At 40.4% G+C, this 13749-nt stretch overlaps 1 pseudogene; it reads right to left on the reverse strand.

The window, feature by feature from the left end:
• Positions 1-12647: 12647 nt before the first annotated feature.
• Positions 12648-13456, reverse strand: LOC119415908 (annotated as a pseudogene).
• Positions 13457-13749: the final 293 nt, after the last annotated feature.

The raw sequence follows: 13749 nt of genomic DNA on the forward strand, positions 1-13749 counted from the left end.
CCAAACACAAATGTGGAGCCAGCGGGGGACCAATGGAGGCCCTGACCACCATAATCATAGACCACCCCAATCATAGACCACCCCAACAATAGACCACCCGAATCATAGACCACCCCAATCATAGACCACCCCAATCATAGACCACCCCAATCATTTGAGGAAACTACACATTAAACATTACAAAAACTAGAAGGAATAGTTTCTTCAAAATGATACGGGTGGGAACAACAAAAAATGTTAAATTGTGTCATCTGGACCAGTTTCTTTAAGTGAGAAACGTTTTGTCTCCCATCCAGAGGACTTCTTCAGTCTATGGCCTGCCAACTAGATTCAAGGATTTTTTTATTGTCATTCCAGCTCACACCTGCATGTTTAGCTCAGGTCCCAGATCAATAAGCTTAACAATTAATAAATAAATAAATACAAAATAGTATAAATATATATACATATAGACATATACATACAACAAATCATATGTCATTGACATAAATGCATGTTTGAAAGTTCAGTGAGGTAAAACAGAAACAATGGTCTTCAAAGATGCAGAAAATTGTATTTTTAAAACATTTTCACAAGTTTTATTTATATAGAAATAAACTTAGTGTTTATAATTGAAAGGATTTCTTTAAACACACGACACAACAAACTTTCCTGAATAAAGGACTTCAGGTGTAAGAGCAGTTTGAACTCCAGCTTTCAGCAGCAAAATAAAAAGGAGAGTTTAAAAAAACAACACTTGTTAAGTCTTTACTCAGTGTTTGTAAAATGTGGCTGCCTCCAGCCCCCTGATGTTTTTCCATTACGGCTGCATTGTTACCGTCAAACACAGGATTTTCTTAAATCGCTCCTCCTTTTATGGTGCCGTGTATGTGAGCGGTACCGTCATGAAAACCTTCGTTTTGTTGGTCTTCAGCCACTTTGTTTGGCCGTCATTTGTACGTTCACCTGCTGAGAGCACGACAGACTGATGTCCTTCAACTGAACGCCGCAGGTGTCTCGTGGAAAACAGTGAACAGCCCAACCTCTCCCTCAGAGCCAGTTTCCTGACTCAGCAAATAAACCTGGACTTTGTAACATGTTTGGAACACATCAGAACCGTTATAAACATTATATCATTTAAGAAGCAGTAAAACAAATGAATGAACAGCTAGCTAGCACACATTATGATCATATCAAGGGTAAATTGTTATGTTGTCTTTTATATTGTTTAATATTTATAATTTTATTTCCCTGCTTTTGATTTTAAATATTTGGCCTCAGTGGTTTGATATGTCTTTGTTTTACCTTTGACCTACAGCTAGTTCAAGTGCACCAGAGGGATGTATGAGATTATTGAGATTATTGATTATTATTAAATGAGATTATTGGCCCAAGTTGAAGTAAAAGGGCAAGTTTTCAGTATAATCCTTTTAAACCTGGACTGGAGTTTATCACAACACATGCATAATTTATAACCTAAGCCAGAACAGGTTATAAATCAGGAGTTTGTAAAACAACAAAAACACACCAGTAAGTTGGTTTTGAGAAAGAAGCGGCCTGAAAAATGATACACAGTAAATGCAGCCCTTGTTGCTACCCATTAGCTTCACCTGGATGAAGACTTTTGCAATTTCCCTGTCCTCCATGCTCGATGATGTCATGGCTGATTGTTAGAATCTGTGAGTTTTGTTCAGTCTGTCACTGCAGAAGCTGCGAGCAGTCAGAGCTGGTGAGAACAGCTGTCTGCAATGACAGCTAATTATCTTCCAGTAAAAGGCTGCGTTTGTCCACAAGTCTTCGTTGGACCATTAATCAATAACGGTGATGAATCTACAACCTCTAACTTGCTTTATGTGTTCTTAAGTTACTAACTTTGTATTTCACAGAACTAGAAAACATACTTCCTTAAAATTATTGGTGGGTCTAGTTTATAGGCCCCGCATATACACATATATATATATATATATATATGTGTGTGTGTGTGTGTGTGTGGGTGGGGGGGGGGGGGGGGGTAAATGTATATATGCAACTATCTTAGATTTTTGTGTGGCAACCCAACTTTTTAAATGGAAATTTTCTTACAACTAGCTGTAGCCACACACCAAACTGGAAGTCACCACCCCACTTCGTTTTAAAGTATCATGCTCACAACAAGCACAGACGGACAGTATTTGCAATTCCCCTTCTTTGCTCCACGAGAGGGCAACTCTGACGCTGCATTCTGTGCCTGGTTGTGAATTAATTTGCTCCCTCCACTCTCCGGGATCAGTCACTCTGCACTTCCTTTGAAAAGCAAAAGCAAAAACAAAAAGCTACCTCTATTCTGATAGAGTACCGTACTGTGTCCTCACTTGTCTTCCTTGTTCAATTCTAGTCCAGAAAAATAAACATCCACATTTCAAATCTTATTATCTTTTTCATCTGCTTGGTCTTTTTTGAAAGGGTCGGAAAAAGGGTGGATTGTTCTCTTCAGGTCGTGGGTGAGGTTCTGCCTGAAGTGGAGGAGTTCAAGTATCTCAGGGTTTTGTTCATGAGTGAGGGAAGAATGGAGCGTGAGATTGACAGACAGATTGATGCAGCATCTGCAGTATTGTGAACTCTGTTCCGGTCCATTGTGGTGAAGAGGGAGCTGAGTTGTAAGGTGAAGCTCTCTGTTTACCGGTCGGTCTACGTTCCTCCCCTCACCTCTGGTCATGAACTCTGGGTAGAGACTGAAAGAATGAGATCGTGGATCCAGGAGGTTGAAATGAGTTTCCTCTGCAGGGTAGCTGGACTCTCCCTTAGAGACAGGGTGAGAAGTTCAGTTATCAGGAGAGACTCGGAGTAGAACCACTGCTCCTCCACACCGAGAGGAGCCTGTTGAGGTGGTTCAGGCATGTCTGACTGAGCGAAGACCCCGGGGACGACCCAGGACACGCTGGAGAGACTCCGTCACTCAGTTGGCTTGGGAACGCCTTGGAGTCCCATAAGAGCTGGAAGAGGCTGTGGAAAGAGATGTCTGGACCTCCCTGCTCATGATGCTGCCCCTGAGGCCTGACTTTGGACCAAGCGGAAGATGATGGATGGATGGTCCTTTTTAATAGTCAGTACTTTGGATTCTGTTGCAAAAATACAACTAGAAAATATGACATGATAATAATTTCTGCCAGAAGTTGCATGGACTTTTGCACTGATTAGACGCACTGACCAGGTAGGCTGATACATCTGTAAACTCATCAGTATTGTTGTAACCTCAGTCTACACTCAGCACACATTCACTAACAGGAACGTGGTTGGGTTGAAAAAGGCCAGGCTAAGTCACAGAACTAGAGGCTATCTGAACCTTTCCTGCAAGCACCTGCTATTCCCAGGAGGTCCAGCAAACTGGTGCAATCATCAGAGGTTCCTCACCCATCTGTGGGAGTTCACCTCATCCAGGGACAATGCTCAGCAGCCTCCTAAAACCTGGAGCGGTCTGACTGCATGAACCAGTGGAAAACTTGCAGACCTGTCTTACCGGTCTCATCCCAGTTATTGTTCGAACATCATTTTATTTACAGTTGATGTATCTAAACACCTTTTTCACAATTTGACAATTCAATACATTTATAATTCATAGGGTAAGTGTGTAGATAAATGATTTTATACCCTACATTGTTCTTCAAACTGTTTCATGTTCATGTCATGAATTTTAACGAGCTTTAACCCCTGCGAATAATAAACAAGTTTGAGCTCATCATAACTCCTAGTCAGAGAAAAAACAGAACTAAAATATGTTCAGGTAAAAGTACAGTTACTTGACTGAAATTTACTGAAGTACAAGTAATGTTACTTGTATAAAAATCTACAAAAATAAAAAAATAATAATAATTAAAAGTTCTGAGTAAAATGTTTTTAGGCTTATAGCCTACAATAATCAAAGGACAGGAGGATTTTGTTTTGTGAAATGACCACTTAAAATAAAAAGCTTCATGATTTAATATGCTATTACAAAACGAAACACGGTTACACATCATATTTAAAATTTAGAGAGAATAAACTGTTTCAGTACAGCCCATTCCACAGTGATCAATTTGTTCAATAACAAAACATGCTGAACAAATTGCAAAGCAGCTGGTAGAAAAACTGCCCTGTGCTAAAATTTAATCACAGTTCATTCTTATGGATACAGCTCCTGCTCACAGAAATAATAAAAAACATTATAAACACAACTTTTAATAAGGGTGGAGGTATGTCATACTTTAAATAAAAAGTGGTGCCAGGTCAGTGGATAATCAGACGACTGGAATATGAAGTCAAGGAAACAGTTTAGCTGCAATCATGAACTCAAATTCTGATTTTTTTAGATTTATTTGAGCCTGGTTAGATCGCCATGTAACAAAGACCGAGTTAACTCCATGTGCTCTTTGCTGGTTAGATCACCACAGATTATTTTACAATAACACCACAATTTTTGATTCAATAAACTTAATTTTTAATTTGCATTTATGTAGCCATTGACTAACTTCCAACGAAGCTTGCAAGGAAGGAAATCATGGGTGGTATCACATTCAGAGTAGTTTTAATCCCAGAATAGGTAACCTGACAAAGAGTCCAATACGGAGATAAAAAGGTGAGTATAATTTATAGTAAGAGGAGTGGTATTTACACAGGAGGATTATCTGAATGGAAGAGTGACATAAGGTAAGTATAAGGATCTGTCAGAAGCAAAAGGCCTTCACTGATAATGTTTGTATCTTTTTCTTACAGAGCTTGAAGTGGAGAACAGCTTGGAGATGTGGGAGTTCTGGATTCTGCCAGTCACTCACTTTCTCCCACAGCTGCAGCCGATCCCAGTCAGCCACCACTCCACACCTGATCCTGATGTCGAGGACTTCTCTGCAGGAGCATAAAAGCCTCTGCCAGACACTCCTTCAGTGCCAGCTAGCTAGCCAGCTAACTTTCTCTCTCTCCGTCAGCCACATGGATTCTCCTTCTCCGTTTTGCTCTGTTTCGTGTATTGTCTGTTGTGAGATGGAGTGTCTTCATATCCTGCTGGATCATATCCATCCACCTCAATCCCCTGCTTCGTTGACTGAAAACTCCTGCGTTTAATAGCATTTTTACCTTGTTTTCATCTTCCCTTTGCTCCACATGCCCATACAATCTCATTCTTGATTCCTGTATCTTATCCATGATGCATGCCACGCCAAGCGTTTTTCTGATATCGTCATTTCGCCGTCTATCCTTGAGGGGTACTCCAAGAATCCCTTGTAGTATTCACATTTCTGTTCTTTCCAGGAGTTCATCTTCCTTTCTCTTTATGTTACCATTCCTATGGTAAAGGCAATGGACAGCCATTAAAGTGTCTCCTGACATTTTGTCTTTAAAAGCACTTCTTTGTGATCTCCTGCAGAGACCCCCCAAGTCCTAGATTCATCTAGCCTTCCAAGGCCTTCTTGCTCCTCGATATCTCGACTCGTTCTAATTGTGTCCCACATTTAAACAAAGCCTTCAGCCTGAAGAACCAGTCTTCACCCGCTAAACAACCTGTTCCTCTCTCCAAAGGTACTCGTCTCTTTCTACGACCAAGGATCTCCTGGAACATGGGATCTCACAGCTCTCCACTCTGGCTCCAACTACAAGAAAGACTTCTTCAGTAAGATAAACTTACTCCACTCCAATTACCTAAAGAGTCTTCCATATATTCACCTTGTCCCTTCTTCATTTACAACCCAAAAACTTGCAGCTGTAAATAAAGACACTTATTTTTGTACTTCTGTCTCAGTCCTTTATTTCAGTCTGCCACTTGGGGTCAACAGGAGAAGAGGGTAGAGATACCCGGTGAGTGGTGATACAGGTATGTGGTTTGGAAGAGAGTGGTAGGACGGAAGCCAGGAGAACTTATCCAATGTTAAGTGGTATTCTTGGTCACAGGTGATTCTTATCCAATGTTAAGGTGTATTCTTGGTCAAAGGTGATTCTTTTCAATGTTAAGGTGTATTTTTGGTCAAATGTGATTCTTGTTCAATGTTAAGGTGTATTCTTGGTCAAATGTGATTCTTGTTCAATGTTAAGGTGTATTCTTGGTCAAAGATGATTCTTGTTCAATGTTAAGGTGTATTATTGGTCAAATGTGATTCTTGTTCAATGTTAAGGTGTATTTTTGGTCAAATGTGATTCTTGTTCAATGTTAAGGTGTATTCTTGGTCAAAGGTGATTTTTGTTCAATGTTAAGGTGTATTCTTGGTCAAAGGTGATTCTTATCCAATGTTAAGGTGTATTCTTGGTCGAAGGTGATTCTTATCCAATGTTAAGGTGTATTCTTGGTCAAAGGTGATTTTTGTTCAATGTTAAGGTGTATTCTTGGTCAAAGGTGATTCTTGTTCAATGTTACGGTGTATTCTTGGTCAAAGGTGATTCCGGAGGCTCAGAAAGTGGTTCCAGGTAGAGCTCTTCACAATAGACAATCACAAGGAGACTCAATTGAAGGTGTTTTCATAATAAGTAAAATCCAAACAGGTCTGGACTCAAGAAAATACAATGAATAAAACACAGGTAAGTAACGCAAAGAAACTTCGTCACTCAGCAGGGGTTGTTCTGTTAGCCTGAGGGTTCAATGATCCAGAGTTGAACTACTGTCCCACAGGAGTTTAAGAAGAGCAGTCCTCATCAGAACTGGATTAGGAGCAGGTGTGAGAGACTGGCTCTGCCCTGCCACTCAGGAGCTGCAGAAACCAGGTAAAAGCAAAAAACAACAGGATCTCCACAGGTGGGTGAAGACCAGTATGCTTCAAAGTCTTTCCAAAAACACATCTCCACGTGCACGTCAGAAATGTTGAACCTTAATGTCTGAGCTACAATGATTTTTGTATATCTTTTCATCTCTTAAATTAATTGCAAATCTTGAACATTTACAGTCTTACACTCTCAAAGCAGGATGTTTATTGTAGAAGTGGTCTTTATGACATTTAATAAAGTACTTAAAAAAATTTGACATATGTTACAACAGAAAACCACATCGCCTTCAGTTAATGTCTCACAAACTAAATCATATTTATTTTTATCCATAGTTATTATGTTTCTGTGTAAATACTTTGTGTTTTAAATCTGGTCCCATAAAGGAAGTTGTCAGGTTCCTCCAACTTTTTCATGTTTTTTTTTTTTTTTAAATCAAGCAAGATAGGAAATAGCAACAGTCGCCTATTGAAATACAATCTTATTTTGAAATAAATGTTGTTTTTACCTTGTGAGGCTGTAGAGCCTTTTTTATATCCGTAAATACAGAATCCAATGAATAAATGAATACAACACATGAAAACATGTTTTGCTCTTGTGTTGTAGGAAATGAAAATACTTGGCTATTTTCTGTGAGAGAGAAAAAAAATAAATCTAGCCTTTAGATTTGAAGTCTGAGAACAAATTAAGAAAAGTCCGTGTCTAATTTGTAAGGTCTGAATTGGGAGCCAAAAGTGAAATGGAATTACTACATCGACCTGAATGAGCCATTGAGATCTTCATAGCAATAATTCATAAGGAGCAGCCACAAACTTTGATGCACTCGGTGTTCCCTGGTCTCATTTCTGCAGCAGGCTTGACAAATATGGAGTCGAGTCTTTCTCTTTTAAAATGTCCCTTGCTTCTAATACCCTGCAGCCAGATGCTGCTGACTCTGGCACGGAGTTGGCGACTTGCTCCATATCTGCACATAATGACTTCCCCACAAGCGCTGCCGCCATCATCTCAGCAGAATGCTGCTCCAAGTCCATAATAACTGGACTGCAAACCTAGTTCAAGAAAAGTGGATGACAGGAGTGAGAGCAATACTGAAAATGATGAGATGGGAGAATAGGACTGAGCATTAGATGTGTGAAGAATATGGAAAAAAAATTAAAAGCCTGGCATTTTTTGAGGAATGCCCGCTAATCTTTTATGCCAGAGTTTTAAACTGATAACCACTTATGCTCATAGCACACTACATTAAAGCCATTTTGGTTAAACCTTGTCAAAATTGTTATAAACAGTTTCGTGCAATTTTGCAAGAACTTGCAAGATGTGTTGGCATTTGGAGCATGTGTTGAGGATGACTGTAAGCTACTACCACATCAAGTTTTAGCTCCATATCTATAAATTATACAAAGTTATGGTCACTGTTGCGTTGGCTACGGTTATTTAGCTGTAATGGCTATGTTGAATAGAGTTTACTCCAAACACTGAACGGATGCTGATGAACTTTCAGTGATTGCTTTCTGACAGTTTCACCAGGATGATTGAGCTTACAAAGCTTTTTTCTGAACCATTTTGGCGTTGGTTGTCCTCAGGCTGTTTCTGTGAGTAGCAAATTGGCCATTAGGCCTAAAACATTTGATTGTTATTCACTGATGATCAATTGTTTTGGATGGATGGTCTCTTTTTGTATGTGTAAAGCCAGGTTCTGGGAATTCCACAGCAGGCTGGCTTGAAACACCAGTGTGGGGCTATTTATGACAGATCTTGTGGGCAGGCTTGAGACTGATGAAGTCTTTCGGATAAAAGACAAAACGTTTCTTCCAAAAAGAAACTGTCAGATGACCTGATTTAACTTTTTCTGTAATTTATTTACCTGGATGATTGAGCTTACGGACCTTTTTCATTAAATAACATTGAGTGGTCCACTGAATGTTACTAATGTACAGACAAACACACACATACTGAGAGATATGAGCAAAAACATCATTGCACTTTCACTTTTGGCAGCGGGTAATAAGGGTTAAATTAAATAGCAATCGTTATAGAGCGTAAGGAGAGCGGTCAAAGGGTTAAAAGGAACTGAGAAGAGAGAACAGGAAGTGAGGGGTGATGTGAGAGTGAAGGAGCGAAGTCTGTGAATTGATCTGGAATTTAGAGATGAGTCTCTGTTCTAAACTCGAACACACACTGACGTCTCAGTCTGAACCATGACAGAGGCCTTTCTCTGCAGGCGTAAAGACCGGCCAGCTGTGAGGAAGGAGGACAGAAACAGGAAGAGGGGGAGAGGATGAAGGAGAGGGTAGAACGATATGAGTTGGATACTGGACTCAGAGTTGGCACTTGTCCTTTCCTGGCCCTCCCTTTGCCACCAGACTCTGCCCTCTCTCCTTAAAAGCCCCCTTTTCCTCTTCTTCTTCTTCTTCTTCCTCTGTACTAACGCTGAGGCTGATCTAATACGTTGGTAAAGGCATCTCATTAATAAACAGCTTTGGCTCCATCCACATGGGAAAGGTGTTAGTTAATATGTACTTTTTTTTATTGTTTCAGCTTTTTGTTCATCTGAATGCAGCATTTTACGGGATGCTTAAAGATATATTTTAGAAAATGTTTTTTAAAGTGAAACCTTGAAATGCAACCCTTCACTTTTACTGTGGACAACATTAATGCGTCTTCTTTGAAACTGTAATGTCATAGATCTGCTTCTGATCTAACCTATGACTCCAAGGATGACGGATGTAAAAATAACAATAGTGAGAGATTACATGTTTGAATTTGTGCTATGGACAGTGGTTTATCAACTACAGCCAAACCTTAGTATTTTTTCATTTATCCTTTAGTTATACAGTTAGTCTCATTGAGCCATGAAAACTCATTCTCAAGAGAGACCTGTTTTTGGGAGCAAATGGTAGAGGTAAGAGCCTCGAATCTCTAATTATTACACCAAATTATCTAAAGCCATATTTTTATTTCTTGAACGATCAGCAATACAAACAAACAAAACAAACAAAAAATACAAAATACATTATGTATACATTTAGAAACACAGAAAATGAGAATGGTTTCAAAGGACTGATACTTGTGTATAAATAATTTACCTTGATATGAAGTGAACATTGTAAAGAAACCCTTTTCTGCAGGCATCACTTGCTGGAAACTGTGCCTAAAAAGCCACATATTTGGACTGACATGACAGTCTGTGATACTATTTGCTCAAAAGAACCACTCTGAATGGCAGGAGAAGATTTTAAACCCATATTTTATACTTGCATGGTTAGATATAAGGACAGGTTACATACATAATGTAGGATAATAATATCCTCTATTCATCTTACTTACTCAAAAGGAGCCACACTCAATGACAGGAGAAGATTTTTAACTGGTTTTACTTGCAAGGACAGTTCATCACAACAGGTTACACAGATATACAGAACGTATACACATGAAGCTCAGTTATGAGAATCTGCCACAGGCAGTGTGCGAGGCTTGTTTCTATATGCTGATCAGCTGATCAGCGACTTTGGACTGCCAGCTGCACCTGCAGTATCAAATCAGCTCCTCATCCAGCTGTCTGCTAACTCAAACACCTGGTTCATGGACAGTTAACAGCAGTCATAGTAGTTAAAAACATGTATAAACCTTAACCAAAATCCTGTATCATATAACCTACATATGAACATACATAGATGTATACGCATGGAAGGCAGTCACAGAAAAAAGCCACGAGTTGCATTATCTGCTCGTTTTTTATACTCGTCTCAGCTCAGCAGAGTTCAAGGCTGTCCTTGAAGCCAGCTGCAGTCTCCTTACACAGCACTCTCCGTTTACAGAAACATATGGTTCATGGGCCGAGATAAGATAGTGTCTTGGGGGACGGTTTTGGCTCTTTTTAGGCTTCTTGTTCTCAGGGCAGAGGGGAAGAATATTCTCAGACATAGTAATAAAACATCCACAACCATGGACCAAAAATTTCCTGACACGATTAACATTATGACGTACAACGTAAAGGCCATACCATGTTACTTGTCAAGAGTGCAACCACTCCTCTCCCCCTGAGCGCAGGTTTTCCATATACAACTGCTCTCCTTTGCCTGTTCTTCACCTAAGTGGAAAAAGCAAAGGGGAGTGTGTGTGTCTGCATGAGAAGAAAAATGTTAGGAAATCCCAAAGAGGAAAAATAATGAATGGCTCTCATTTGTCTGTGACTCGGATCATATCATTCAAAGGATTTGGATTGTTTGGTAACATCACATCATCTTCAAGTTCTGGTGTGCTTTCTTGGAAGCGTTCAGTGCCACATACAGGCCTATGACTCTTTTGGGTCATTTTTTTCATCTCTGTGTGGATAGAAACATTTCTAGAAACTGACGTTTACAAGGATACTTTTTAGGAAGGATAAATCCATCCATCATTCTATTCATCCTTTATCTTTAACCCGCTTCTTCCTTTATGGGGCCGCAGGGGTCACTGGTGCCCATGTCCAACTATTACTGTGCAAGAGGTGAGGGACACCCTAGACTGGTTTCCAGTCCATCACAGGGACACATAGAGTCAAACAAGACAACTATTCACTCTCTCACACTTATCTATGTGTTAGCTATGGCTGAATGGCTGAATGGTGAGAGCAGTCGTCCTCCAATGCAAGAGTTGGGGGTTCGGATCCACCAGCAGTCACATGCTGAAGTGTCTCTGGGCAGGACACTGAACCCCTCATTGCCTCCGATGTGTGTCCCATCGGTGTATGAATGTGATCTAAAGCACTGATAAGTTTCTTTAAAAGATTTGTTCAATTAGTTTTGTAGAGATCTAGTAGAGTGCTGTGTGAATGGGTAAATGAGAACACAGATTGTAGTGTAAAGCGCTTTGAGTGTCTTGATAGAAAGGCGCTATATAAGAACAGTCCATTTACACTTTCATTCATACAGCACTTCTTAGTCCATAGTTAGACTCCAGTGCTTTGTTAGAAACTTTTCAATACCAACAAACAGATTGAGACAAATTGGGGTTGAGTGTTCTCCTGACCACATAATTAGCATTTACCTGAAAACAACAAAAAAGGATAAATCATGTTATCTGGACCATTTACCTAAAACCCTTTTTGTTGTGTAGATGAAGGTCTAAAGTTGAGTTCTTGATATGAGGAACTTGTTGGGCTTGTTTGGGTTAAGTATATTGTATTTTTAATAACCTATACTTATGAAATTACATGTCAGAAACCTTGCATCAGCTGTCAAGCCTGCAGTTTAAATCTCACAGTATTTCTTTTGGCAGCTTGCACATTCGATCTTTCTGGTTTTGTATTAGGCCACGTCTACAATTATCACAAAATAACCCTTGTACATATTTCGTACGGTGTCTTGAGCATAAGAAAGGTTATGTCATGGTTTAATTTAGAAGTCGGCTGGAACAAATGGGATGGAAAACTTACTCACCCTCAAACTAAAAATGTAATATTTACAAGGCTTGTGTACAGGGATTCAGCTTTCAGTGATGAAAACGGGTTATACCAGGACAAGGGGTGCAGTGGTGATCTATACGAGTCTGTTTGAAAGACTTGAATACCCCAGACAAGTACATTTAAAACGTATCTAATCATGAATGTCAATGACTATGCATGTACAAAAGTATTTTAATGTTAAAAATATAATAAAATTAATTGTTTGCTATGACTTTTGGCAACAGTTAGGGATGAAATGGAACACACATGTTGTGTCATGGGTCAAAACAAACCTCTAGGTCCACGAAGAAGAGAGGAAGATCCACACATCCATTATCTTTACCCACTTCTTCCTTTCTGGGTCGTGGGGGTCACTGGTGCTCATGTCCAGCAGTCACTGAGTGAGAGGCAGGGGACACCAGGGGCAGGTCTCCAGTCCATCACAGGGACACTTAGAGACAAATGAGACAAACAGCCATTCACTCTCTCATTTACACCTAATGACAATTTAGAGTTGTCAATCAGCCTAACATGCATGTTGTTGCACTCAGTGCAGGATGTAGAGCTCATGAAGCTCAGCTTTGCTTCTTGGTCTTCTTTGTTGCAGTTTTTTGGTGCCAGTTTTCTTAACTGCAGCCTTCTTGACAGTCTTTGGCTTCTTAGGAACAACCTTCTTGGGGCTCTTGGCCACCTTCTTTACAGCCTTCCTGGGGGACTTCTTGACGATCTCTGGCTTCTTAGCAGCAGGTTTCTTGGTTGCTGTGGTCTTCTTGGAGGTGGGTTTCTTGGCTTTGGCGGGAGCCTTCTTCTTCACCACCTTTTGGCTTGTTGTTGGCTTCAGGATCTTTCTTGGGAGAGCTTGAAGGATCTGGACACCCCGGTGCCTTTAGTCTGGCTCAGGGTGCCGTTGGTAACCAGCTTGGTGACGGTGGTGTTGATGCGTTTGTTGGCCTTGCTCATGTCCACTCCTTTCCCTGCCAGCACCTTCTTGAGCGCTGCCAGAAACACTCCCTTCTGCTTCTTGCAATCAACCATGGTGGACACAATGAATTTCAGGAGGCTAGGTCCTTCCTTTGCTTTCGGGACTGACTTCTTCCTTGGGGCTTTGGCCGGGGATTTAGCCAGCACAGCAGCTGGAGCTTCTTCTGCCACGTTGCTGTTATCTTTGTGCTGTTCCTTCTTTTGATCTGTGGGAGGATACTGGAGTACCCAGAGAAAACCCACGCTGCACGGAGAGAAGATGCAAACTCCATTCAGAAATAACTCCTGACTGGGATTCAATCCTGCAACCTTCTTCCTGAAATCCACCTCCATCTGTTCTTCCTGGTTTCTTTCGTTGACACCAAACTTACCCATTGCTTCTTCATCCCCTCTGTTTCCTTGACAAATATGTCCATTCAGGTCTGCTCCCATCACCACTCTCTCCTTCCTGGGAACACTATCACTTCATCCAGATCTTTCCAAAATTTATCTTTCTCCTCCCCATCACATCCAACCTGTGGAGCATAGCCACTGACAACATTTAGCATCAGACCTTCTACTTCTACCTTCGGACACATCACCCTATCTGACACTCTTTTCACCTCTACTACATTATTTGCCAGCTCTTCCTTCAGGACCACCCCTACTCAATTTATCTTTCTATCCAC

The sequence above is a fragment of the Nematolebias whitei genome, chromosome 10 (genome assembly GCF_014905685.2).
Source record: "Nematolebias whitei isolate Nwh7 chromosome 10, NemWhi1, whole genome shotgun sequence".
In the NCBI taxonomy this organism is placed as follows: Eukaryota; Metazoa; Chordata; class Actinopteri; order Cyprinodontiformes; family Rivulidae; genus Nematolebias; species Nematolebias whitei.